The sequence below is a fragment of the Nilaparvata lugens genome, chromosome X (assembly GCF_014356525.2).
Source record: "Nilaparvata lugens isolate BPH chromosome X, ASM1435652v1, whole genome shotgun sequence".
Classification (NCBI taxonomy): domain Eukaryota; kingdom Metazoa; phylum Arthropoda; class Insecta; order Hemiptera; family Delphacidae; genus Nilaparvata; species Nilaparvata lugens.
Window position 1 is genome coordinate 46,775,516 of NC_052518.1, and position 26,268 is coordinate 46,801,783.

General features: G+C 32.3%; 1 protein-coding gene across 1 annotated transcript in view; it reads right to left on the minus strand.

Annotated features, from left to right (window-relative positions):
- Positions 1-10,324, minus strand: part of LOC111058854 (WSCD family member AAEL009094) — a 78,574-nt gene extending 68,250 nt beyond the window's left edge. Inside the window, exon 1 of the mRNA XM_039441228.1 lies at positions 10,000-10,324. The gene's annotated coding sequence lies outside the window, so the exon portion shown is untranslated. The remainder of the gene's footprint in view (positions 1-9,999) is intronic.
- Positions 10,325-26,268: the final 15,944 nt, after the last annotated feature.

Here is a 26,268-nt window from a genome sequence, read left to right on the forward strand (position 1 = left end):
CATAACAAACGCTGAAATTTGCGACACGATTCATCGACAAGAATCTGTCTATACATCTGCTTTATATCAGCAGTTACAGCGATAGAAAATAACCGAAAATTGACTAACAGAACGAAAATATCCGTTTGCAACTTGGGGCCGATATGAAGTATATCATTCAATGATACTCCAGTAGTAGTTTTCGCGCCTGCGTCAAAGACAATACGCAAAGGCGTTGATTGACTCTGAGTTTTGATTACAGCATGATGAGGTATAAAATAACCACTTTTATCACTCTGATTTTTTATCAATTCCATGTGTCCTTGTTTGAGATAATCCAAGAGGACATCGTGATACACTAAACGCATGTTTGGATCACGTGCCAGTCGTTTCTCCAAACTGATGAGTCGACGTTCTGACATAGCATAAGAATCACCAAGACAATCAGGGGATTTTGAAAACGATAATGAGACAACGAATCTACCCGAATTTTCACGACGAACGGACGATGCAAAATCCTTCTCGCATTCCAACTCATCAGCAGTGAGTTGTTTTCCTACATCTGGAACGCTTTCCACTTCCCAAAATTTTCGAACTAACTTATCCAACGGTGATGTTAGACAAGTCATCAAACACGTTGAATTTTCTGAAGATTGAGTTAAAATAGGGGCTCTACCCATCAAAATATAACCGAAAACACTTTCCAAGGCCATCAAATAATTCGAATCAATTTCCACACGACCATTTCGGAAAATATGGGGCACTAATTCAGCTCCTATAATAGCGTCAATTTCGCTGGGAATGTGATAACTTTCATCAGCAAGTCGAAGACCAAACAAATTTGATAATTTAGAATTATCAATTTTACTAGTGGGAAGCTGTTCCATGATTTTTTCGACAACTAATGGTTCAATGGAAAATTTAACACTAGAATCGAGTCGAGATTGAAGCGTGACAAAAGTACGACCAAAAACTGATTGCGAATTTCCGCCAAAACCATTCACAATTAATTGGAAAGGAGAAATCGATAGTTGCAATTTACGACAAAGTTTACGAGTAATGAAATGACTTTGACTAGCTGAATCAACTAAAACTCTTATTTTGTGCAATCTACCTCTCTTATCAGGTACCTCGACTTGAGCAGTTGATAGTAGAACACTATACGGTGCCGACTTCGAATCGATAGAACAACAGGTAATAGTATTATTTTCTACCTTTTTCGCATCCGAATTTGATGACGAATTTGAAGCATTTCCGAAATGTAAAAGCGAATTATGCTTCTGACTACATTCCTCGCAGTTGGAAGAAGTACAATCTTTACTACGATGGGCTGGCGAGAAACATTTCAAACAGCAACCCTTCTCCTTAACAAAACGAAAACGGTCCCAAGGTGATAACTGACGAAAAAGACGACAATTGATCAATTTATGATTTGTCATCGAACATTTCAGACATTCTGATATTTTTACCGGTGATTTGGTCACTTGCGAATTCGATTGAACAACCAACACTTTGGATTTTGGTATTGGTTTCACTACTGGCTTGCATTGTTTAGACGATTCGTCATGCGGTAACGATTTAATCTGCCTTTCGATGAATGAAACAAAATCAGTATATGTGGGGTCATCCTTAATATGAACTGAAGCTTCAAATGCCTTTCGAGAAACAGGATCTAAAATTTTCAACGCTTGGAACAGAAATATTGCATCAGATACATCTTCTCCTCGTAGGCGTTTTAAAGCAGTAATTGAACCACAGAACTGATCGACTATAGAAACTAAACCTGCACGAGACTCAGATTTTAGACAATTGAATTCGAAAATTTGTTTCAAGTACACATTTGAGAGTGAGCGGGGGTCATTGAACCGCTTAATTAATGCTTCCCAAATAATTTCATAATTATTAGCAATAGGTGGTAGATGACGTGAAATATTAGCCGCTTCTCCAGATAGTTTGGACACCAGATATTGGACCTTTTGTTGATTTGGAATCGATTTGTTGTCATGAATCATGCATTTAAACATTTCGTAGAATACCGCCCATTTTGATTGATCTCCGTCGAACACAGGAATTTCAATTTTCGGTAAAATATTAGACGAATCCTTATTGGAAGATACAGGTTGAGCCGGGGTAGAAACACTAGGTACAACCTGACTGCGTTTTTTCAATTCACTAGCAATTGCTTCCATATGTTCGAACATTTCCATATGTGAACTACTAAATTTGGGTACAAATTCCGGGTCTTTTTCCATTTCAAGCTCCTGTATTTCCATTTCAACAGCTTCATAATCCTGAACAGTTTTAAGAGTGGAACTATAGAGAATTAGAAATTGTTTAGCACTAGCTTCTTCTTTTAAAGCCTTTTTTGACAAATCGAAAGTACGTTGAATACGATAGAAATATTGCTCAAGTTTAGCTCGTTTGAGCTTTAACTTCTTTTCACTCATGATTGGATATTGGAAAGGTCTTAATGATTTTCATTTACTAATTTTCGAATAAAATTACGAATGCAACAATGAACGATTTTCATTGATGATTCAAGCAAGCAAAATGATAATGTTAGTACAAATTGAACAGAGAAAGCTCAATAGACGAAGCAAGCTAAGCGATAACGTTATCAGCATTGCAAAGTAACGGTTCCGATCGGACAATAGAGATAAGAGTGAACCAACTTGATCGGCTCAATTCATAATGTACAAACAGGTTTGAACCCTAGCATGCACAAACGATTTACAATAAAATTGGATAAGTGCTTGCCAAATATTTGAATAAAAAATAGCCAATAAAATCTGGCCTGGTGGACCAGTGTAAACTCTAAGGTTCAACTTTAAGAAATTTATATTGATTTTAAATTGGTAATCAATAATTTTGATGTAAAGTGGACTGTATTGAATAGAAAAGAAACAAGTGATATCTCTACAGAAACAAGTACATGCAATGAATATATAAAAGAACAACTCACCGAAAATCTGCAGAGTACCTAATGTAATATTTATATTATTGAGCTTACAACTCCCAGGTAAGGTATTCAGGTGTCCCCGAGGTAGGAGATGAATCAAGGATGGTGAAAAGGCAAGCTTAATTGTCATCTACTGTTGGTAAATTCGGCTTCCATCATATAACGTTGCACATATATTTCTGACGAGATATTTACAATGTCTTTAAAGACTATAGATCGGTGAACCTTCCAATCGAAAAATAATAGTTTAAAACTTTCAACTAAAGGGAGTTTGGCAAACACTCTTCCAAACGTAGGTTTATGGTGTACGATTTAACACTAACGAAAAAATAATAATTTGAAGAACGATTTTCTTCTGGGAATGATCGACGAATAATAATTATCAATTCCAACTCGAGGCAAGCTATTACGAAGCGAGACTGAGCTGAAAGAAACAGCCTAACCGGCTAGTGAGCGCGACGCACTCAAGTGAAAGAAATATGAACTGAACGAGGAGCGCGCGTCCAATTCAAAAACGAAAAATGAAAACTAGAGCTGGCTCCAACATAATTAGCATTTAAATAAATGCATTCTCTATTTAATTCCATCTGTAATATATAATTATTATTTAACGAAAATCCTAAATAAATGCTGCAAATCACCCCGAAGACCTCTGCTACTGCAGACATTGACAACAGGGTTAACAGCTAGATGGAAATTCGATGAGAACTACTATCCAAAAATTAGTTGCCAGCCCGGGAATTGAACCCGGTACCTCCCAATACAAACGTATTCTTCTCAAGATATGAGCGTGGGAGTAAAACACTGAAAAATGCAACTTTTAAACCACCCTCATCCCCTTAGCACATGAGTTAGGAATGGGGACTTTTGGTACGTTCTCCTCCTAACTAGTCTCAACAAAGCTGCAAAGTCAAAAATTGTGTTCAAAACATTCCCTCTAAATTCCTTTGTAAATTGGTCTATTTTTGCAGAACTGTAGTTTTCACACTCTACACTAGATCTGCTGAACAGTTGTAGGGAAATGTGTAAAAGTGTGAAATTATACATAAAAATTGAAGAGAACTCGATGCTCTATAAGCTCATATTCAGCATAAATTCTTCCCATCGATTTATAAAAATTTATAACAGCAAAAATAAAAAAAATTGAGGCAAACTTGGTTTTTTCAAAAATGTTGCACCTTTAAGAGTGGATATCGAGAAAACTAGAGAAGATATAGAAAAAGTTGTTCGATGAATATTGTAGGAAATTATGTAAGCTCCAATTTTGTATAGAACAATTATGTCCCTAATATATATATATATATTATATATATATATATATATATATATATATATATATATATATATATATATATATATATATATACAGAGTGTCCCAGATAAGGTGTAAACCCCGGCTACCATAGATTCTACATGCAATTTGCAACAAAAAATGTTCTGTAAAATTTTCTCCTATCGACCTTCGTTTTAGAGATATATCGATTTTTCGATATTTTTCAAGTAGGCGTACTTCCAGTCATTAAATCGTCAATATCTCAAGAACCATTGGTCTTAAGTGAATTTAACGGACATAGTTGAAAAGAGGACAAAATTTCACATTGATTTGAGGTATAAAACATGCCAAAGTTGATTATTGAGTTGTATTTTTTAGCGGTCAATTTTGAAAAAGAGTGATTTTTGAAGTTTTTTTGAAACCTTCAGACACATTTTTCTCAATGTTTTTCAGGGTAAGAAATAATTTTTATATCGCAAAACCTTCCTTTTTTGATTATCTTTCGAATGAGACCAAAAACAGGTGTCTAGCTCAAATCCTCGAATCACAATTTCAGTTTAAATTCGATTTTTTAATTAAAAACGAGACATCTTGTTTGAGTGTGAATAATTGTCTACAATTTGATAGCTTTGTGTCGAGTGATTGAGGGCGTAAAAATACTTTTTCTATAGGAAATTTGGCTGAGAAATTCAATGAAACTTGTTAGAAGTTCGTATCTGCACTTGTTATTGAGATACAAGTTGAAAAAAGTTCAAAGTCGAGTTAAAATCTAAACTTTTCAAACAGTTTTTTCTTGATTCTTTTTCACGGTAACAATATTTTTCCAATAATGAAAAAACTTTGCCATTTTATAAACTACTTATTTGTACTTGTTGAAAATTTATACTCATTCGATAGTTTATAAAATGGCAAAGTTTTTCATTATTGGAAAAATGTTGTTACCATGAAAAAAAAAACTGTTTGAAAAGTTTAGATTTTAACTCGACTTTGAACTTTTTTCAACTTGTATCTCAATAACAAGTGCAGATACGAACTTCTAACAAGTTTCATTGAATTTCTCAGCCAAATTTCCTATAGAAAAAGTATTTTTACGCCCTCAATCAAGATAAGTCTCGTTTTTAATTGAAAAATCGAATTTAAACTGAAATTCTGATTCGAGGATTTGAGCTAGACACCTGTATTTGGTCTCATTCAAAAGATAATCAAAAAAGTAAGTTTTTACGCTATAAAAATTATTTCATACCCTTGAAAAAAAAATCGAGAAAAATGTGTCTGAAGTTTTCAAAAAAACTTCTAAAATCACTCTTTTTCAACTTTGACCGCTAAAAAATACTACTCATTAATCGACTTTGGCATGTTTTATACCTCAAATCAATGTGAAATTTTGTCCTCTTTTCAACGATGTCCTTAAAATTCACTTAAGACCAATGGTTCTTGAGATATTGACGATTTAATGACTGGAAGTACGCCTACTTGGAAAATATCGAAAAATCGATATATCTCTAAAACGAAGGTCGATAGGAGAAAATTTTACAGAACATTTTTTGTTGCAAATTGCATGTAAAATCTATGGTAGCCGGGGTTTACACCTTATCTGGGACACTATATACAGTTTTTGTATATATATAGTTTTCGAGTTTTATGCGAGAAACCAAAAAATGGTACCTTTGAACCACCCCTACCCCCTTAGCACAGGGGGTAAGGGTGGGGTCTTTTGATATGTTTACCTCCTTACTACCCTAAACAGAACTGCGGGGTCAAAAATTGTCTTCCAAACATTTCCCTCTATAACCTTTCTTTGACTGGACTATTATATTCCACTACTCATTGTATCTGTAGTGTTATGGTGAAGCTCTACAGAACTGCTGAATTTTCATTAGTATTCCAATTATATTTGTACTTTCACTCATATAATGAATCATTGTAATTATTGTGTTATGGAAGCAATTTTTGGGAGAGATCCCCTGATTTCAGGTTTTCATAAATAAATAAATATTTTTTTCATTCATGCTAGTAGAAAATGCAATTTTTATTGAATGGCAATGTTTCATGTAACGAATTTTATTGTTTAACAAGTTACCTCAATGACGATAAATAAGTTCGAATTTTGTAATGGCGAAAAACGGTACTAGATCATAATACATAGTGGAATGATATTGTTACATAATACTATTTGTTAGTCAATTATAATATTTTTTTATGTTGTTCTTGTTGCATTTTACTATTTTATTAGCAGCTAACGATTAATCCTCACCTCACACTCCAGTTTAATAACAATGTATGTTGGTGTGTGCATATTATTTCTTGAGTCAAGGATCACAGATCAATTAATTTCATTCATGTAGACATTTTAAACTTGAATATTATTTTGAATTGGCTCATGTGACAATGTTACAGATTTATTTTTCTTCTAACCAATTTATTCCAATTGATTGAAAAACTGAGATTGATTGATTGAAAGCTATTCATTATTTCTTTCGACTATTTTCCCACTCAGATAACATGTGTAATATTATGATAAATAGAAAAATAAACACAATTTACAAGACTCGGTACATCAACAAAAATAAATCGACAATTGGAATACAGTTATGATACTCAACGATCTATATATACTAACTGGATAGCAAACTGCATGCTGAAAGAACCGGTCCGGCTGGACTGAGCGCTCTCCCCACCACAAAAGGGCAAGAAAGGCACAGCGCTGGAAGGCTACCCTTGCTTTTCTATTGCACTATCAAACCCTTCTTGACAAAAATTCGCTTCATATTCTCAATAATCTTACTTATAGATAAAAAGGAAACTTTGTAGACACACAAAGCATGTAAAAACAAAATATGTAATATTCTGAATTAATATATTTATTTATAAATATAATTGCAATAATTAAACACATCATATAATATTCTGTGTTTGCAGTACATATATGTAGCATGTAATCTACAATTCATTATAATTTAAATAATTTCACAATGAATATAAAATTGAAAATTTAAAATTATCTAGTACAATCTACCTAATCAATTATTATATATAAATATATATAATATATATTGCACATTGATAATCTAATCGGATCTATCCAATTTAATCCAACTAATGAATAATAATATATAATGCAAACTATATTCTATATTGCACAATCATCTAATTTATTTCACAGTATCTAATTTAATCTACGTAATTGATAGTAACAATATTTACAATCAAATCCATACGATTACAATGAGAATCAAACATTATTTTTAACCTTATAAACTCTAAATTTATCTAATCTATAATCTCAATATTTACAATCAAATCCAAACATTATTGAATAGAATAAGTTTAATGAACTTCTGTCGGAGCCCTGTTCTTTCTATATTAATTTTATTTGTTTTTCCCCTTGCCAAATGATGGCCTATAATCTTCAGGTCTTGTTAGATTTACCCGGTGGTTGTTCTCACCAATATCATCATTACTGAAATTATTTTTGAATAGGGAATTTTCAAAATGCATACAACTTCTCAATATGATATTATTCAGTAGTTTACAGTTTTGAAGTGTATTACTGTAAACAAACTTGACAATTTTCAATACATCTTTGCTTGGCCTGACAAGTTTGCCATTTGATATGTAGTCAGTGAATTATGTGAAGTACCTAGTAATTTACTTCATCATTCAATAATGAGTCAATACACTCTTGGCATTTAGAACTCAATACAATTTTAGACTGAATAATAAGCTATAAATACAAAGTTTATGAAACTTTGACTGATTGAGTGTGGTTAGAAGGCAGTTAATTTATATGTGCAGCAAGTTCATAAATGTATTCCTATATAATCTGGAAAATAAAATTAGTAACTATTAAACAATCTATGACTGGATAATGGACAACTTTTTCTTTTCAATAGCCAAAATAAAGTATTTACAGAATATACTTGGTATAAAAAATGATAGTAGAATAAAAAGAATGAATAGTAATAATATTATGAAACGGCCTTCGGCTGGCAGTAGGCTATTCGTGTGCCCCTTTGTGGAGGGGATGGCTGAAAAGGCGCCGGACCGTTTCTCGGCTGGCAAAGCCTAATCTGTTCACTATCCAGTTAGTATATACAGATCGTTTATGATACTCCAATAATTGCATACATACAATGTGAGAATAGGCTACTATATAAATGTGGGGGGAGCACCCAGTTACGTTCGATGAGCGATTTTGGGGGTTAGCAGTCCACTGAGCGATCCATTATTCACAATACAACAAGGATAGGCAGACACTACGAATGGGAGGACTTGGGATTTAGTCCAGTCACTATATACATTGGTGCATGCAATTTATATTGTGGTTCTGATTTTTTAATATATTATTTGGGTACATGAGAGATGTCGGTTGAAAAATGGAAAATTTATTGAGTTTACTTAAGCCCATATTCCAATACACAAAAAATGGCCAATTTCTATATTCAAAAAAACTTTAATATATATACTATATTTATAAAACTTTAAAGTGTTTTCTTATATATATATATATATATATATATATATATATATAATATATATATATATATATATATAATATATAATATATATTTACAATTCCTAAACTTCATCTGCATTTCTTCAAGTGAATGAGTAACACTACTGCAAATATATAAGTATAAATAAGTATCTCACAGATATCAAGAAGATTTATAATCAACTCCACATCTACATCTACAAGCAATCACAAATTTCAAGTTTATGCCAAAATCTACAATCGTTAGTTAGTATATAGAAGCAAAATGGCTCCCATATTTTATTCACATAACAGATTCCATCAACAAAGCTCAAAATCTACTTTTACATTTTTGGCGCTTAAATCACAAAAATTAATACCGTAACTAAAAAAATTTCCTGAGATTTTTTTTATTTTGATAAATTGATAATAACCAAATCTAATGTTTTTACTATCACCAGTAATAATACTCGAATCATATTTTTTAACAGTTTGTAAATATATATTGTTCATTGGATACAATATTCTTTAACAAATTATTCCTTTTCATGGGAGGTGGTAGGTACTAATTCAATCATAATCATCAATATCATATATTGAGAGTATACACATACGCATACAACTTTAGGGAAAAAACTTTGAAACTTATTCCTCCACTATGATTTAATAATGACAATAAAATTGAAGTTTACTCCACAATAATGAATACATTATTTCTTTCATTAATAATATTATTACTAGATATTTTTAAAATATACCACAAGTAAGGTATTAAAATTTATCAGAAAAGAAACTAAAAAGTTATGATATTTATTTTTCTTTAATAACAGGTGATAGATATATAAGTGATTGAAAAAGCAAGCGATAAAAAAAAGTCTTCTTTGAAATCAATTTGATATTTTAAAGAGTAGATTTTCTTAAGAATTAATTATTCTAAATAAAAATTGTAATTCAATTATTGAGAGTTAAAAATATTTATTCCAAAGAAGTTATGAATTTATTAAATGAGATGAATTTATATAAATAAATTTAGTTGAATTTAATAAATAATATGAATTTATTTATGGAGTTAATAAATTAATTATTCTAGCTTGATAACTGAAAATAATGTTTTAATTTGGTTATACTACCTACTTTAGCTACTTTAGCTACATTTTTCCAAAATGTTTCTACTTAGACAACTACTTATTCAACTACTTGTATAAGTGTAACGCAATGAATCTTATGAATGCTGGTTTCACTTGAATATTCATCCATAAAATGTGAGTGAACTCCAGAACAAGTGTGAATATCCAGCATGAATCAGCCCTTTACCTGTATGTAAAGATGGTTTTGGATGCGAGAAGCCCATGGATCACGAGGATTTAATCATTAGACACGCCAGATACACTTGTTTGTTTATCATAACAACATAAAATGGTAGATTGAATTTATTCTCACAACTGTGGTATCCATGTTGTCGATGTGATATGGAATGATAACTTGGAAGTTATGGGGGAGTAGTGAGGAAATGAGACTGATGTTTTTTAAGTTGTAAGTTGAAGATACTAAAAATGAGTGTTGATATGGGTGAACGCTGTAGCATGTCAGCATAGATAGCATGCATGCAGCAGCTAGGTTATGTGATAGGAAGGAGGCTGAGGCAGCAATATCGATCTGCATTGCTGCAGTGTCAGTGCGTGCGCACAGAGAGCACAGGCTACAGGTACACCTGCACAGTTCTCAAGTCACCACATGCACTCCCAAAACACAAACAACAACGGAGAAATAGAGCATTATTTTTGTGGTTATCTTCTACTATAACAACTACCGTTCAATAAATTTATTTTCGTAAAGGATTTTCTTCATTCTTATTACAATCTAGTCTAAAAACACAAATGAGCAATTTTTTCCTAAGATATAATAATGAATTGAATATTAATAAGATAGGTAGTTCTCACCAGTACTACTACTTATAGAAACTAACTAGGAATTAACATATATCACAGATAATTTTAGTAATATTATTTATAAATAAATAAGTTATAGAATAAAATAGAATTACCAAAAAAATGTCCACTCTACCACTTAGCCACGTCGTTATCAGAAAATGAATACAATACAAAATATACAGAGTTAATAAATAAATAGAAACAAAAAATGGCAATAAAGTGTAATAAATTAATATGACGATTCAATATCGGAAAATAAAAGTCTTAGAAAATAATAAGTGTTTTTCAATAAACTGAATCACTTCACTGCTGAAAGAGAAGGCAAAAATATAAAAATGAATGAATAGACAGTCTACTGAAAAAAATTAATTATTCAGATCAGTAAGAATTGGAATAAAATATGAATTTGTTGATTTCATAAGAATAGCGAATATGAGGAAAAAACCTGTATTGGCCTAACAACATTTAATACGTGGGAAAGAGAATGAACAATAGTGGAGAAAAATAGGATAGCAAATAAGAAGATTTTTAATAGGAATAGTTTTGAGAAAAAGAGGATAAGATGAGAAATTACTTTATATATAAATTTGTTGAGAATTGAAATCAATACAGATAAGTTTATTGCAAAAAAGGCAGAATAACATGTTTCATAGACATGAAAAGAAAAACTAAAAAGAAAAACAAATTGAAATTTAAAGGACAAGCACACACGCACACATTAAGCATTCACACTCGTAGGCATACTTTTAGGATACTATACTGATAACTTTCAATGATACCAATATCAAGCCCCGTCTACCGACTCAAACAAGCCCACCGCCACCCAACAACTGCACGCGCGAACCGAGCCCCACCACCCAACTTCCAGCAATGCAATCCACAATCTAACTGCCTTCACCAGAAATAATCTATTGTAGATCACTGTCCTGCGTTGTGGTGTAACCAGAGAAGTGGCAAGATTCCGGGTTCTCATAGAGCTGATTTGTGATAGGTGAACAAATTTACAAGAAAATATGAGATGGCAACTTGTTTTTTAGAACTTTATTTGTCAACATTATCACATGGAAATCTCTTAAAACACTCAACCTCAAGAATCTTCAAAGTATATGAACACCAGTTGACATATAAAAAAACTTCCTACAAACTGACTGCACCTATTCATTCCACTTCAAAGACCTGTCAAACTGTCTCATCAGGTGAGAAACATTTTATTCTGCCTTTCTTTGCAATAAACTTATCTGTGTTGATTTCAATTCTCAACAAATTTATATATAAAGTAATTTCTCATCTTATCCTCTTTTTCTCAAAACTATTCCTATTAAGAATCTTCTTATTTGCTATCCTATTTTTCTCCACTATTGTTCATTCTCTTTTCCACGTATTAAATGTTGTTAGGCAAACACAGGTTTTTTCCTCATATTCGCTATTCTTATGAAATCAACAAATTCATATTTTATTCCAATTCTTACTGATCTGAATAATTAATTTTCTCCAGTAAACTGTCTATTCATTTATTTTTATATATATTCAGGGATGAGACCCTGATGCACAGAGGACTGTATGGAAGCTAGTGATGGTTGAATGAGCAGAATTTTTGCCTATATAAATCAATAGATTTTTCTTTACTCTATTCCTAGTTCTTCTCTCATCTTCTTCTTCACATATTTGCTTTCCAATACAACCTTGAAATAGTTTAGGCAGAGTCAAGCCTAGGTATTTATTGCCTCGTTGGCAAATGAATCAGGTTTCCCAATGATGAATAGGGGAATTCGCTCACATTTTCTGTTTGTAGAGTTGGTCTCATTTACTTTGATTTTTCACAGTCTAGCCCTCTAGCCCAACTAGATATTTGATCAGCAGCATCTTGAAGTTTCCTCATAGATCCTGACTGTTGTCGCCCAGAGTTAGTACAGCTGTGTCATCAGCAAAAAATGTTGCTACTGTATCATTTCCCAACTCAGGTAGATCGCTGGTATATAGTAGATTTAGTTTTAGTTTTACTAATTTTTTAGTCATTAATTATAACTGTCTGTTTCTGCAGCTAATTATTTGTTTTTTCTTCTATAATATCAACATTCATCCATGTCATAATTTTAATCTTTATTTTTCTCAAATTTAGTTTAATATTGGCAGAAATATAAAATTACTAGATCTTAGAAATACATAATAAGAGCAATATAATTTTTACAACATGGGAAAATACTATTACAAAATAAAATGCAATGCCAATCGAGTATTTGCATCTCGAGGTATAAACCTGTTTGAGATGGTGATATAAAATTGATTACAAAACCAGCACTAAAATGTATAGTTACTGAGGCCGACAGTCGCATATGAAGTGACACATATTACATAACAGTATCGATGATTTATCAATTTTAGCTTCGAAGTATATTGTACAATATTATGATATGCAAGTCTACATGAGAATTCTAAAAAAGGTATCTATATTCTCACATTCCATTACAAATCTCTTGACATCTCTCAAAAACCTTGATCGTATCTTGCGCTGCCTTATCACCAAGGACAGCAGATTGTAGAACTTTGGAGCCAAATAAGAAAAAAATTTCATGAAGTGACTTTTATTTGGTTTAGGTATACAAGCTTCGTATTTATTTCTCAAATTATTGTTTTTCAAATTAAAATACTCATTGCCATTAACGCTTCTATCAAAGAAGTTCCTGAGCACTTTGTAGACATATAAATTTTTCAATGGAAGTATAGCTAATTCTCTAAAGAGAGGTGCTGTGTGTTCCAACTTTGCCTTGAAGGAGATAATGCGAATGAAGGATTTCTGTAAAACAACTATCGGCCTCAGGTTCACAGTGTATGCTCCTCCCCACAACGCCAGACCATATTCGAGTTTAGAATTTATCAAAGCATAGTATACAGATTTTAATAGAATGGGGTTACACACTGATCTTAAGAGATAGAATACTCTTATGTATTTCATGAGTTTCTGTTTCAAATAGTTTAGATGCTTTTTCCATGTGACTTTATTATCTAGTACTAGCCCCAAGTATTTGATTTCTTCGACTTGTTCAAGTTGGGGGCAATCACAGATAGTGGTTTCGGTACAAGATAGACTATGATACCTCAATGGCGTTGGAAAACGGATATCTCTTGAAATACTAAAGATCATTAATTTTGTTTTGGGACTCATTGCCATAAAATTGCTTGCAAACCACCATCTCAGCCCGATTAAATCATGCTGCATGTTGATGTGTAATTTTTCTAATGTTTTGGCTCGATAGAAAAGAGCGGTGTCAGTTCCCCCTTGAATGACCCATTGCATAGTTCATTTACGTAGATGAGAAACAATGGCCCCGATAGGACGGATCCCTGAGGAATACCGAATTTGACTGTTCCTACATTACTGAGACTTTGATTGACTTCAGTCTGATGTGTTCTTCCGGATAAGTATGAACGGAGCCAGCTGAGTGCAACACCCCTAACTCCCGCATCCTCCATTCTTGATAAAAGAAGCTTATGATCTTTCATAATGTCGACGAATATTCCAACACACATGCCTCCATCATTGAGTGTCCCATATACTTTAGTCATGAAGTCGAGCAAAGCTTTTTCAGTATTTAATCCCTCTCTGATACCATACTGGTTATTACTAAAAAAATTGTACTTTGGCAAAAAGTGAACTAAGCGGGCCTTGACAACCTTCTCTAGGATTTTTGAAAACAGCGAGAGACAAAAGGGCGATTGGGCGATAATTAGTGGGGTCATTCTTGTCAGATTTCTTGTACAAAGGTTTTATTATAGTTTTTTTTCAATATCTCGGGAAACAAACCAGAACTGAGACTCAGGTTAAATAGGTATACTAAAATATCTTCAATATCAGGTGAAATATGTTTTTAAATAACAGGGGTTACATGGTCGAATCCAGAAGCTTTTCGATTGCTGAGTGAATTTACTATATTTCTAATCTCTTGGACTGATGTTGGGTGGAAAAAAATGCTATTGCTTATTAAAGTTTTCATGGAAATTTCGGAGTTTGTATTATAATTATTTTGAGGTTGAGAAGAAATATCTAACATTATCTCATCTCTAAGACCTCCAGCTATTGTACAAAAAAAAAATTAAATATGTTAGAGGTTAATGCTGGATCGTCAACGATTGTTCCATTTTTGTCTTTCAATGAAATATTCTGGTTGTGATTTTTCTAATTTCTAATTACATGATTTATTGTCTGCCATTGTTTTTTTGCATTCATTTTATTGCTCTCAAACAATCTTCTGTAGTACAAGTTTCTTGTTTGTTCAATCTGAGATCGTAAAACATTTTTAAAAACATTATTCTAATTTAATTTCTAGATTTCCAGGATGCTTCAAACATTTTTTATAAAGAGAGTTCTTTCTTTCGATTTGGTTTAAGAGAATGTCGTTCAAGGCTTCAATTTCTTTTTTAATTTTGTTTTTGAAATAATCTGAGCTAATTCCATACATGAGAAAAGTTCATTTAAGAAAATTTCAAACCCCATAGAAAAGTCACCCCCAAAAACGTCATTCCAAATGGTTTCTCGGAGTAGACGTGAAAGAAAAGTAAAGTTATATGATAGTTTTTCAGTTTTGTTTGTTTTCGGTTTCCCTAATTTGTAATCAAAACATGCATAAATCATTCTTTGATCGGTAATATTACTATCAATTGTAGAGCAGTTTATTCCATAGGTGGAGCCCATTTTCTGTCTTGAGAAAATGTGATCGATACATGTATTGGAGTTGTTGAACAATATTCTTATATACATAAGAATATTATATTAATTTTCATAATTTAGTTTATCGATTTTAAATCCAGCGAATTACGCCAGGCCCTCACAAACACAGACTTAAAGCCTACATGTGAGTCTCTCACAACGTAAGGGTATATATGAATGTACTGTAAATGTACTGTAAATTGTTTATTTTGTAAATTGTGAGAATAAAATTGATTTGATTTGATTAGATATATAATTGGCCCGAGAACACTATCTTGAAGTACTCCTGATCTAAAATTTCTTTTAGCTTAGAATAGCGGCGGGCGTCTTCCTGCTTGACTCTGAAATATCTTCCCACTAAATATGACTCCAAAATTTCAGTTTATTCAATTCTTAATTTTTATTATTGCCTTCTTATTGTAATTATTGATTATTCAGTTCTTAATTTTGCCAATAGACCTCTATGCTACACCTTATGAAATGCTTGGGCAACATCCAGGAATACTGCACTTCAAATGTTCTTCTCTTCAAGAGCCATTTCAATAAAATTGGTGATTCTGTGGACTACTTGCTCTATGGTAGTGTGTTTCTCTCTGAATCCGAATTGATGTTTTTGTATCAACTTTTTGAACACTAAAATTGTATTTAATCTTTTCAAAAGCAGCTTTTTTAATCATTTCTTAATTCATAAAAATGTTGAATCCATTCCTTAAAATTATTTAAAAGTTGATAACTCTAATAAAAGATTGAGATCTCTCTTTATAAAATTGTATAGATATAACGCATTTTGTTATGATAACTCGAGCTTACGCACAGGCCTTGTTGCCTATGTAAGCTCTTTCCTATCTGATTGCAAGAATAAAATTGTGATGGCTCAAGAGTATTTTTGTTTAGTATACTTTTATTCTGATTTTAGTAATTATATTGTATTGATTCTTGAATTGTACTTTATTGTAACATACTTTATTGCTTAAAATTCTATGTAACTGCTTTAAATAGTATTCAGAAGGAAAAAATGAATTGAATTAAAAAAAAAAATTGAAATTGAAAAAAAACTTTTCAAATAGTTTTGGAATTACAGGTAGAAGAAAGATTGGCCTGCATCATGATGATTTTTCCAGGCTATAAAATAATTATGACTTTTGAAATTTCCCAGTAATCTGGAACATATCTTAGCCTGAAAGATGTACTCATGAAGGAATGTAAGCTTCGAAAGAGCCTCTCTAGGAAGCTGTTTCAATTCGTCTCCAGTTATTATAACAAACACTGTTTCCTTTCTGGTTTTGAAGCTACTCTTGATCATATTTTCCACTTCAATTACATTGACTGGTGTGATCCTTGCTGATTCTTGGACAGTATTTGGCAGATGTTCATCGTCATCATTGCTGTCATCAGTTTTAAAGATGTTCTCCAGATGATTTGCAAACCTAGTTGATTCTTGTTTACTGTCTCTAGCCTACATACCATCCACTCTTTCAATGGGTGTATTTTGGCTTAAAGTCCTTTTTTAATGCACTTAGTGGCTCCCCATAGGGAGTAGTCAGTATAGTTTTTTCATTAATCAGCTCAGTGAGATACTTGAAAAATGTTTCATTTTTTTAGAGTTTTTATTTCTCTACTCAGTTGCTGGGATAAGTTGTTCAGTACAGTCTTGTATTTCAAGTGTTTTGCCATTTCCTTCTTACTCTTCTCTTCTGTGCCAGTAATAAAATATTTTTCTATTTCAGAAGGTTAGTTGTTGCTTCGAGTCTTCTTTTTTATTTCAGGTTTACATGCCACGGCTACTTGCTAAATGGAGGTCATAGATTTCTCAATTTCCACTTCAAGCTGATCTCTACATTGAGATCTATGCTTTCCTCCAATAAGAGTCTGAATTGTTCTCAGTTTGTGTATTAATTGCTGTGAAATGGAGTCAGTTATTGCCCTATTATACACTCCCACTTCATGTGAGTATAATTGGTGAGTGATCCGATTTCAAGTCACAGCTGTTTTCAATTTTGATTTAGTTTGTGGAGAAATTCTTGATGATGGAAACGTCTATCAGATCTGGACTTTTTTCTGTGTCTGTTGGCCAGTATGTTGGGTTTCCATTTGATATTTCTTCACATTTGAATTGCTGGATTTTACTAAACTGCTCTCGAACCATTGTAGTGGTTATCCTGGAGCCTCAAGGTATTTAGAATTGAAATTTCCTCCTGCGATAAACTTCTTCCAAGATATTTGAAGAATTCTACTACTTAGTCTTGATGTTTTAGTAGATGTCTTGAAGGGCTATATATTGCTGCTAATGACACTTTGCATCCTCTGAGTTTCAGTGTTATAATAGAAGCTTGAATTTCATTTTTTTGGTATTCATTTTCTTCAGTATGTTATATGTTGTTTCTCTCACAATGTCTGCACCTTGCTGAATTATTTAGATTTGTAATATTATGATATGATAATATGTTCTATGGCCACTGATTTTGAGATAGGATTGGTTAGTCATGTGTGTTTCTGATGAAATAAGGCAGATGTCTATTTTTTATTATTGAGTACTAATTCTAGTTCTTGCTTCTTCTGGGGGATGCCATTGTCATTCCATGCCATTTCACGATGGGTGAATGTAAAAACAAATCCAATATTTGTTTTGAAGTAAAGTATAGGCCTACTATGGAATACCGGTACCGTACCTAAGAATTTCTCATAACACGTTATTAGGTACCGTACGGTACATAAAACTATTCTAAACGAGTGTTATCTTAGTCACATTTTGTTTTTAAAACCATGTGCTACGTGCTATGATAAGAAAGCTTTAAAAACCACTTGATAAAGCTCCAACTAGTCTCAATAGAAGTCTTGGGAATAAACAATATTTTCACTGTACTGGACAGGTATACTGATTCCCAAACAAATCAGTATGAGTATGAGTGTGCGCTGTGTGCGTGTCCGGTACAGACAAGGAGGATCGTGGAGTAGGCAAAACAAAGTTTGGCTGTCTCCGCGCATCTTTTCGGCCATCTTGGTTTGACCAAAATATTGCACTTGCACTGCAGTCATAGCATTAAAATTTGTGCTAATGTGTTCATTTAATTGACTTTTAATGAAAAAAATAAAAGTTTTGATCAAAATGGTAACCTGTTGTGCATTTAGATGTACGAACAGAAGTTCAAAGAAGACTCCAGGAGTGACTTTTTACAGATAATAATTAATAAATTTGACAATTTGTTTACTCTTGTTAAGGTTAACCTGTAGATAGGCCTAGATAAATTCCTTTTATTCACACTTAGATCGATAGATGAATAATTTTATTGTTCAGTTCAAGCATACAATACAAATTAAATACAATAAATGGAAGTTCTATCCAAATAATTCAAAAGTAACACAATAAAAAATTCTCAGGCATGGCCTAAGAGTTGATAGTTGATATCTTAAGGTGAAAACATCTTAATCTTATTGTAGGCACTTGTCGAACAGTTTAAAAATAATGATCACAAATTGCATTCCCGAAAAAAAGTTTAGTAAGGAACACTAATATACTTTTATCAAGAATAGTGTGCCAAAAATTGAATGTCCATAACAATTATTTGTTGTTTAAAATACAGAGATATAATCATGTAATTGAATAAATATTATATTGCAAAACTTATCTACTATTATATTCATCCCATTAACAAATATTGAGTTCAGTGTCACAGTATTGATACTATATCATTCATAGTCATATTATTTCTACTAAATTTTTATTCTCTGTTTATCAATCATTTTTGACATAATTTTACCAATAATCTATTCAGAGAATCAGGTTATTCATTGTGCATGAATTTATTCTGATATCACAGAGAGCTTCAGTATCTAGTTAAAGCAATATAGGAAACGAATAATAAACATATGGGATGAATAGACAGTAATCGACTGAGAAGTGAAGGTTTTGTTTCAAGTGGAGCCTTTGGCATTTGTCTGTCTGTCTTTGCAATAATTATGCCTAAACCAAGGCCGAGCTATAGAAGTATAATTCAAATGTATCAACATTATAGCTCGGCCAAGCCTTGTTTGATTATAATGGATGTAATGCTTCATGCTTCATGATTCAGAGGCCCGGGTTCAAATGAATTTTGAATAGCCTCTCATTTTTTATAGGGGAGCTGATTCACTCATTAATTCTGTAAAACCTTTTTTCAGTAAAGCTTTTAAACCAAATTTGACAACTTCTGATGGGGATGACATCTTCAATGAATCAATATTCATAGTAGCCAAATACGTTTTATTGTGAATCTGCTATAATTGTGGAGTTTTTTTTTATTTTATATTACAATGTTTTGATTGTATACCATACTGTACCATGCAGAATCAAAACATGTTCAATTATTTTGAAGTAAGGTAAGTCAATATTACAGTACAAACTACACCTATGTTCCTGATTGAATAACACACATGCCCAGTTGCACAGAAGTATGTTGAATTTTAAACATCATATGGAGTTGCCATAGTCGATTGGACTATGTAATGCTTCATGCTTCATGATTCAGAGGCCAGGGTTCAAATCCATTGAGGACATAAACACGGGTTTGTAATCCCATCGACAAAACAAGATTATCTATATGGGTGATTTACTCCAGACCAGTGTCAGCCAGTGCATGTTTTGAACATTATCAGATTTTATTTGACCGACTTGGTAAATCCTAGCATTAGTAACACACAAAGATTTTCGTCAGAGTTGGAGACATATTTTATGTTTTGGTGAGTCTCTCTTTTTCTATTATCCTTCATCATAATTCAAACATAAATCGTATTAGCATTACAAAGCATTCAACTACCATGGTTTGAAAAAAAATCATATGGCTTTTGTCAACATTACTGTATTAATTCATCAATGCTTATGTTCTATTTTGAATCCTTTAGAACTATCATAATGTAAAGTAAAAATATCCTGAGAATATTATTTCTTAGTGAGCACCTAGGGCCTATATAAGGAAGCTATATTCCAATCACTGCAATCCATATGGTAGCCTACAGTGGTTATCCACAAATCAGTGGTATTCGAGTTTAATAAGTATATAAATAATAACATTGGTATTATCAGTTTTGTCCAAATTCTCATTTTCAACAAGAGCCATTGATAATAACTTAATCATTTGTAAATAATGATGAGAAAATGCATAAATTGGAATGATATAATTCCAATCCAAGATGGATTTAATATGGTCAATATGGTTTAATTCATTATGGTCAATCCAAGATGGCTAGCACAGGAAAAAAGTGGTGTCAGAGTGTACCAATTGGATAGCCTATTGTTTCGTCTCCACGTTTCTAGCGCCACCCAGTGAACTCTATACTAACTGGAATGGACTAGCAACACAAAAAAAGTGAGGCAGCTGGTAAAGATAGGCAACCCGCATTGCTGTGGGATTCGTTCATTCTGTTACGCATTGGCTCTTATGGGAGAATGCATTGCACAGTCTCAATTTCTATTTTATTTTTATATTGTATGTCTTATTCCACGGAAGCGTTATTTTTCCTTTATTAAGCAGTTCATTTTTAACTTTTTGAGAGCAAAAATAATGAAATAGGTTGAATATTAATAAAGAAAAGATTTTTTTTATTTGTGACTGCAGTAGTTTTGGTATTGTCAACTTTTCACAAGCATGGGAATAACTTTGGGCCAGATTTAAGAGAAACGTATTATTTATTTATTTTTATTTATTTAACAAGGACAAATATAAACTGTCATGAAATGATTGGGAATGAAAAAACAGGCTCATAGTCCAAAAATAAATTACAATTCAGCTGATAGCAATATCATATTTTTCAAAATAAAAGTAGGTACCTAAAATAAATTATGTCATCTCATGATGATAACACAGAATTATTAATCATTATTTTAAAGCTGTGTTTACACAAAATTCATTAACAAAATGTTTATTTTTTCGTACTTATGGATTCTATTAGATTATAGTATTATACTATTAGATTCTATTAGTATTATATGCTGCTACTTACACTAAATTTATATTATACATTATACATAAAATGTATGATACGCTTACCTACATAATATACCGTAAACAAATTATGATAAATATACTATATTTATTATATGCTGATTCTTAACACCAAATTTATATCCATATATTACATCATACATAGAATGTGTGATAGGCCCACCTACATATACCGTATACCGTTTCTGGTCTTTGTAGGGAAACATTCACAATTTCTGCATCAGATATTATTTATTCATTTTTGAATAAGGATTAATTTGTTCTTCAACTATGTTTTTTATTTTAGATGCTATAAAGTAGGCCGAAATTTTCAATAAACATAGAAACTATCACAGTACGGTATAACTTACTAGGAATATAACCAATTTTGTTGTTTTATTTTTGGTCAAATAAACTGATCAATATAAAAAGAAGTATTGGAAATGTATGTAAAACAAAAAGATTTCTTCAAATTAATTAACAGAATAAAAATGTTTGACTTACCTGTAAAATGGTATTTCATTTCCTTTAACATGCCCATTCTTGCATCCAAATGCAACACAATACATCACCATTTATCGGTCGTATTTTTATTCAATTCTACGTATTTCACTACAAATACATCACAATATTCAAGAGAAAAGGTTGTGATCTAATACTAATAGCCCTAATACTCATTCAAATCCGTTTTTAAACTTTAAAAATGAAAAATCGTACTCAAGAGCTGCAACAGCCTGCTTGAATGTATGAGTACGAGAGAGAAGGGAATCCCACACGGTATGCCTGTCTCACTCACTCCGCCTTACACACTTTTGGTTGTAGCTAAGCATTGGACAGCCCGTTCCAGTTAGTTTAGAGTTCACTGGCGCCACCAAGCCAAGTGGCGATCAAAAGTACTATAGTGAGGTTCATGTTATAATGGCAGTTTACAATATTGACAATACTGTTGCTGTCCTTTTCTATCATACAAAAAACAGATAGCGCTATCTCTCTCTAGCTTTGCAATGTCAGTTTGCCAGAATATTTCATTTTAACTTTTGACAGTGACTGTACAAAAGTGAACAATTCATTATCAGTTGTCATTTTTTTCTTCATTCTATCAAAATACTTGAGTACACAAGTTGTATAATTGATTTAAAATGTGTTTTTGAAACAATTAAATAATCTTTAGACATTACCATATGAGAAATACAAATTAAAATACCTAAAATGACATTTTAAAAGTTAATAACTAACCATGGATAAGGATTCCTAAGGTCTTAAGTCAAAAAGTAAATTTCTCAGGAACTATTTTTTTCTATTTTTGATAATATAATTGAATGCTACTTTGGGATAGAAACATTCATGTAATTTGCAGTTTCAAATCCTTCTTTCAAGACAATTAAAAGTGAGATCACAAAATCACAAAATAATTTTTTTTAAGATGTTAAACATTTTGTTTTTCTCCAAAACGACCTTAAGTCAGTGACTTAAGCACTTCTGGAAAATTCATATGGGAGACAACTTCAAACTATTATTATTTATAAGAGTATTGATAATCAGAGCTTGTCTTTAAGATGTCAACAAAGGTTTTAATAACTATCTAAATACATGACAAAATATTTATTTTTATTCTTCAAAATTAATCACATTCTTCTTCATTTCACTGACACAATCCACTAATCAAAGTTAATCAGTCTGCATAACCTCAAAATCACAGCAGATAGGTGCTGACTGCTGGAATTGCGCATGCGCAAAAAGCTTGGCAGCTGACTTAATTAATCAGTGTGTGATGAGAGTGGACATTATTATAACTGGGAAATACATTCAAATTAGAGAGGTGGTTCATTTCAAATTGTTCTATCTGCTATTTTTTGCAATAAAAGAAATATAGAAATTGGCCATTTTTGTGTATTGGAATATGGGCTAAGTACACTCAACAGCATTTTTTTCATTTCTTAACCGAATTTGACTTATGATGCATGATTTTGGACCGCCTTAACGAGTCGAGAAGAATGAAGTGTAGTAAGATGAAATCTGAGCATTGTGTCAAAAGTTATAAGAGTTTGAAATGTTGACCCTTGAGGTATCCTTATGCCCGCCTCTCCACTAGGAAATGATGAAATGAAGTGCATCTAACGGATGATTCTCATAGAACATAATCTCATGAACTTCTGTCATTGTGCAGGACAATGTAGTTGGTGATGATGGATGAAGCTGAAAATTAGGTGTTTTTCACAATACAATAAGGAGCATTGTTGTCAGGTTTACCTGGAAATCTATATGAGATGAAGCGCTCTACCTGATCTTAGATTGTAAAGCACAAAAATGCCCTAGAGGGATTTCGAATTATACATGTAAATGGTAACAATCGGAAGATATTGTTGATCAAAAACTAAAATTCATCGGAATTGATTTTTTCTTTCAATTTTACACATTTTAAAAAAATCATAACTCAGTACTCATTGGAGATAGAGAGTTCCGAATGATCTCATTTTATCTGTAAAAAGGCGAGAGCCAATTTTTCTGTCTGATTACTGGATTTGGCAGAAATGGCTGAAAACTGGAAAATGAACCGAAAATACGAGGTTCTTGGGCCATTCTGTATCTAGCACAAGGAAATTCTGCATGAAGAAATTGGTTCTGGACTTCTCTCATGTATCCAAATGATATATTAAAAAATCAGAGCTATAATATTAATTGCAAGCACCAATGTATATAGTGACTGGACTATTGTGTGACAACATTTCTGTATAACTCATTACTTTTGTTATTAAGTGGTATTCCTTTCATTCCAATCGATTGCAGATTTTGAAAATAATTTATTTTATTTTTCATTTCAGGCACCAAAATATATCACAAAGGCCGCAAAGACAGTTCATCGTGTGTGTTGTATCTCATTCTGCAAAGACAGTGAACATGTAATCCTATAGTTGACACCGTGCACATCATTTTACCATTTACCATAGTATATCCCACTTCCATTGTATAATTTTGTACATTACAAAACATGTGTTTTCTGTCATGAATAATAATGTGTTTATGTAAATTAACAATAATTATTTTTACTTTTGCAATTTTTCATATGTTTTGAAAAAAATTAAAAGGTATTATGTACTTCATTGGATTATTATTTTATACTAGCTGGCCCGGCAAACTTTATACCGCCAAATAGTTAATGCATCTCATGACAAACCTTGGGATGCGCGATGCGGCATTTTGCATCCAGGTGCTTCTTGCTTATATTGATTTGAATGGAGGAACTCACACACACTGAATCGGACATGGCCTGGAACGGTGTGATAAGGCAATCTCCATAAGATCAACACTTTGTATCACAAAGCCGCGCCTCCTCAGGTGTGCTTAAGCTGCGTTTACACCGGAGTTAATAACACGAGTTATTAACAAAAAGTTACTAGTAGTTCTGTGAACAGTAGACCTCACGCAGTATTCTCATCCACAAGTAACTGATTGAAACCACGGTATATAGAAGAAGACGGTAGGTGTCACGCGCATGTTTGTGCTAAATTTCCGGTGTAGCTGACGTCATTTCATATCCAATCATCTGTTTTTAACAAATAAGTTTCATAAATTGCCAATAGTTGTTAAAAACCTCAGTTGGTGGCGATGACGCAATCTAGCTGGCTGGCCACTGCGCACACATTCCATGACCCCTACCGTTTTCATCTAAATACCGTGATTGAAACTATAGACCTTTTGGAAATAGGTACAGCAATAGACTGGCTTCTCCACACATCTGTGTAATCACTTGTCAGCTGATTTATGATGAACAATTCTATAGTCTGATTTTTACTCTTATATTGGCGTATGAAGGAAGCTCCTTTTTCCTTTTATATTATCCTTGAAATGCAAAATTTCCAAACTTCTTGTATATACGTCGACGCGCAATTAAAAAAGGAACATACCTGCCAAATTTCATTAAAATCTATTACCGCGTTTCTATTCTATTAAAATAATGTGCAACATTCAAACATTAAGAGAAATGCCAAACCGTCGACTTGAATCTTAGACCTTACTTCGCTCGGTCAATTAACTTGACTGAATCGTCAAAAATTTCTCTTGACAAAACTTAATAACTCATGTTTCTAACAGAAAATTCCTTGTTATTAACAAGATCTTGTTATCAATATAATTGACTTCCATATGATTTCATTTAACGAGAGTATTCATATGATATAACAACCGGAATAAAAAGCAAAAAATTGTCTTCAAAAGACTTTAAATTTAAACATGTGCGATCATTAACATAATGATCTTCATCTGATCTAATGTAAATAAATTATAATGCGTTTACAACAGAGTTTAAAACATAAGTTTTTGGCTGCAAGTTTTGTTATCAACAAAAGTTGATAACTTTGTCACGTGTTTAGTCTGCAGCTGTAGTTATTAGGAACAGCTGTAGTTGTAGGGATTCTTGGCGATGGGGTTGCGGGGAAGATAGTAACCTGTTATTAACAAAAGTTAATGCGAGAAAAGAGGCTTTTGTTATTAACATAACACAAATCTTTGTGTTAACATAACACAACCTTTGATCTTTACCGACTCTCGATGGATAACATAAATCTTGTTAATAACAAGGAATTTTCTGTTAAAAACACGAGTCATAAACTTTTATTAAGAGAATTTTTGTCGATTCAGTCAAGTTGACAACTTTTTATTAATAACTCATGTTATCAACTCCGGTGTAAACGCAGCTTAACATGATGTTATTGACTTTCGTAATTAACATCAGTTTATCAGGTTGGCAGGCCTGATCTACCTGTGTTGGTTGTTAGAAAAATCGTCTATTAGTTTTTTGAAGTTTAAGTAGTTTTTAATGACTTAAGTGTTTCAAGTTGAGTTATTACGTAAAGGTGTGAATCTGGCGAGTCACTGAGTGTATAGTCTTCAGAATTGACATCTATTTATTGATTTGATGATATTGTCAAGTTAAGGTAACCTCAATATCAACTGTGCAAGTGTCCAATTGTTGGAGAATCTTTTTCGCGCG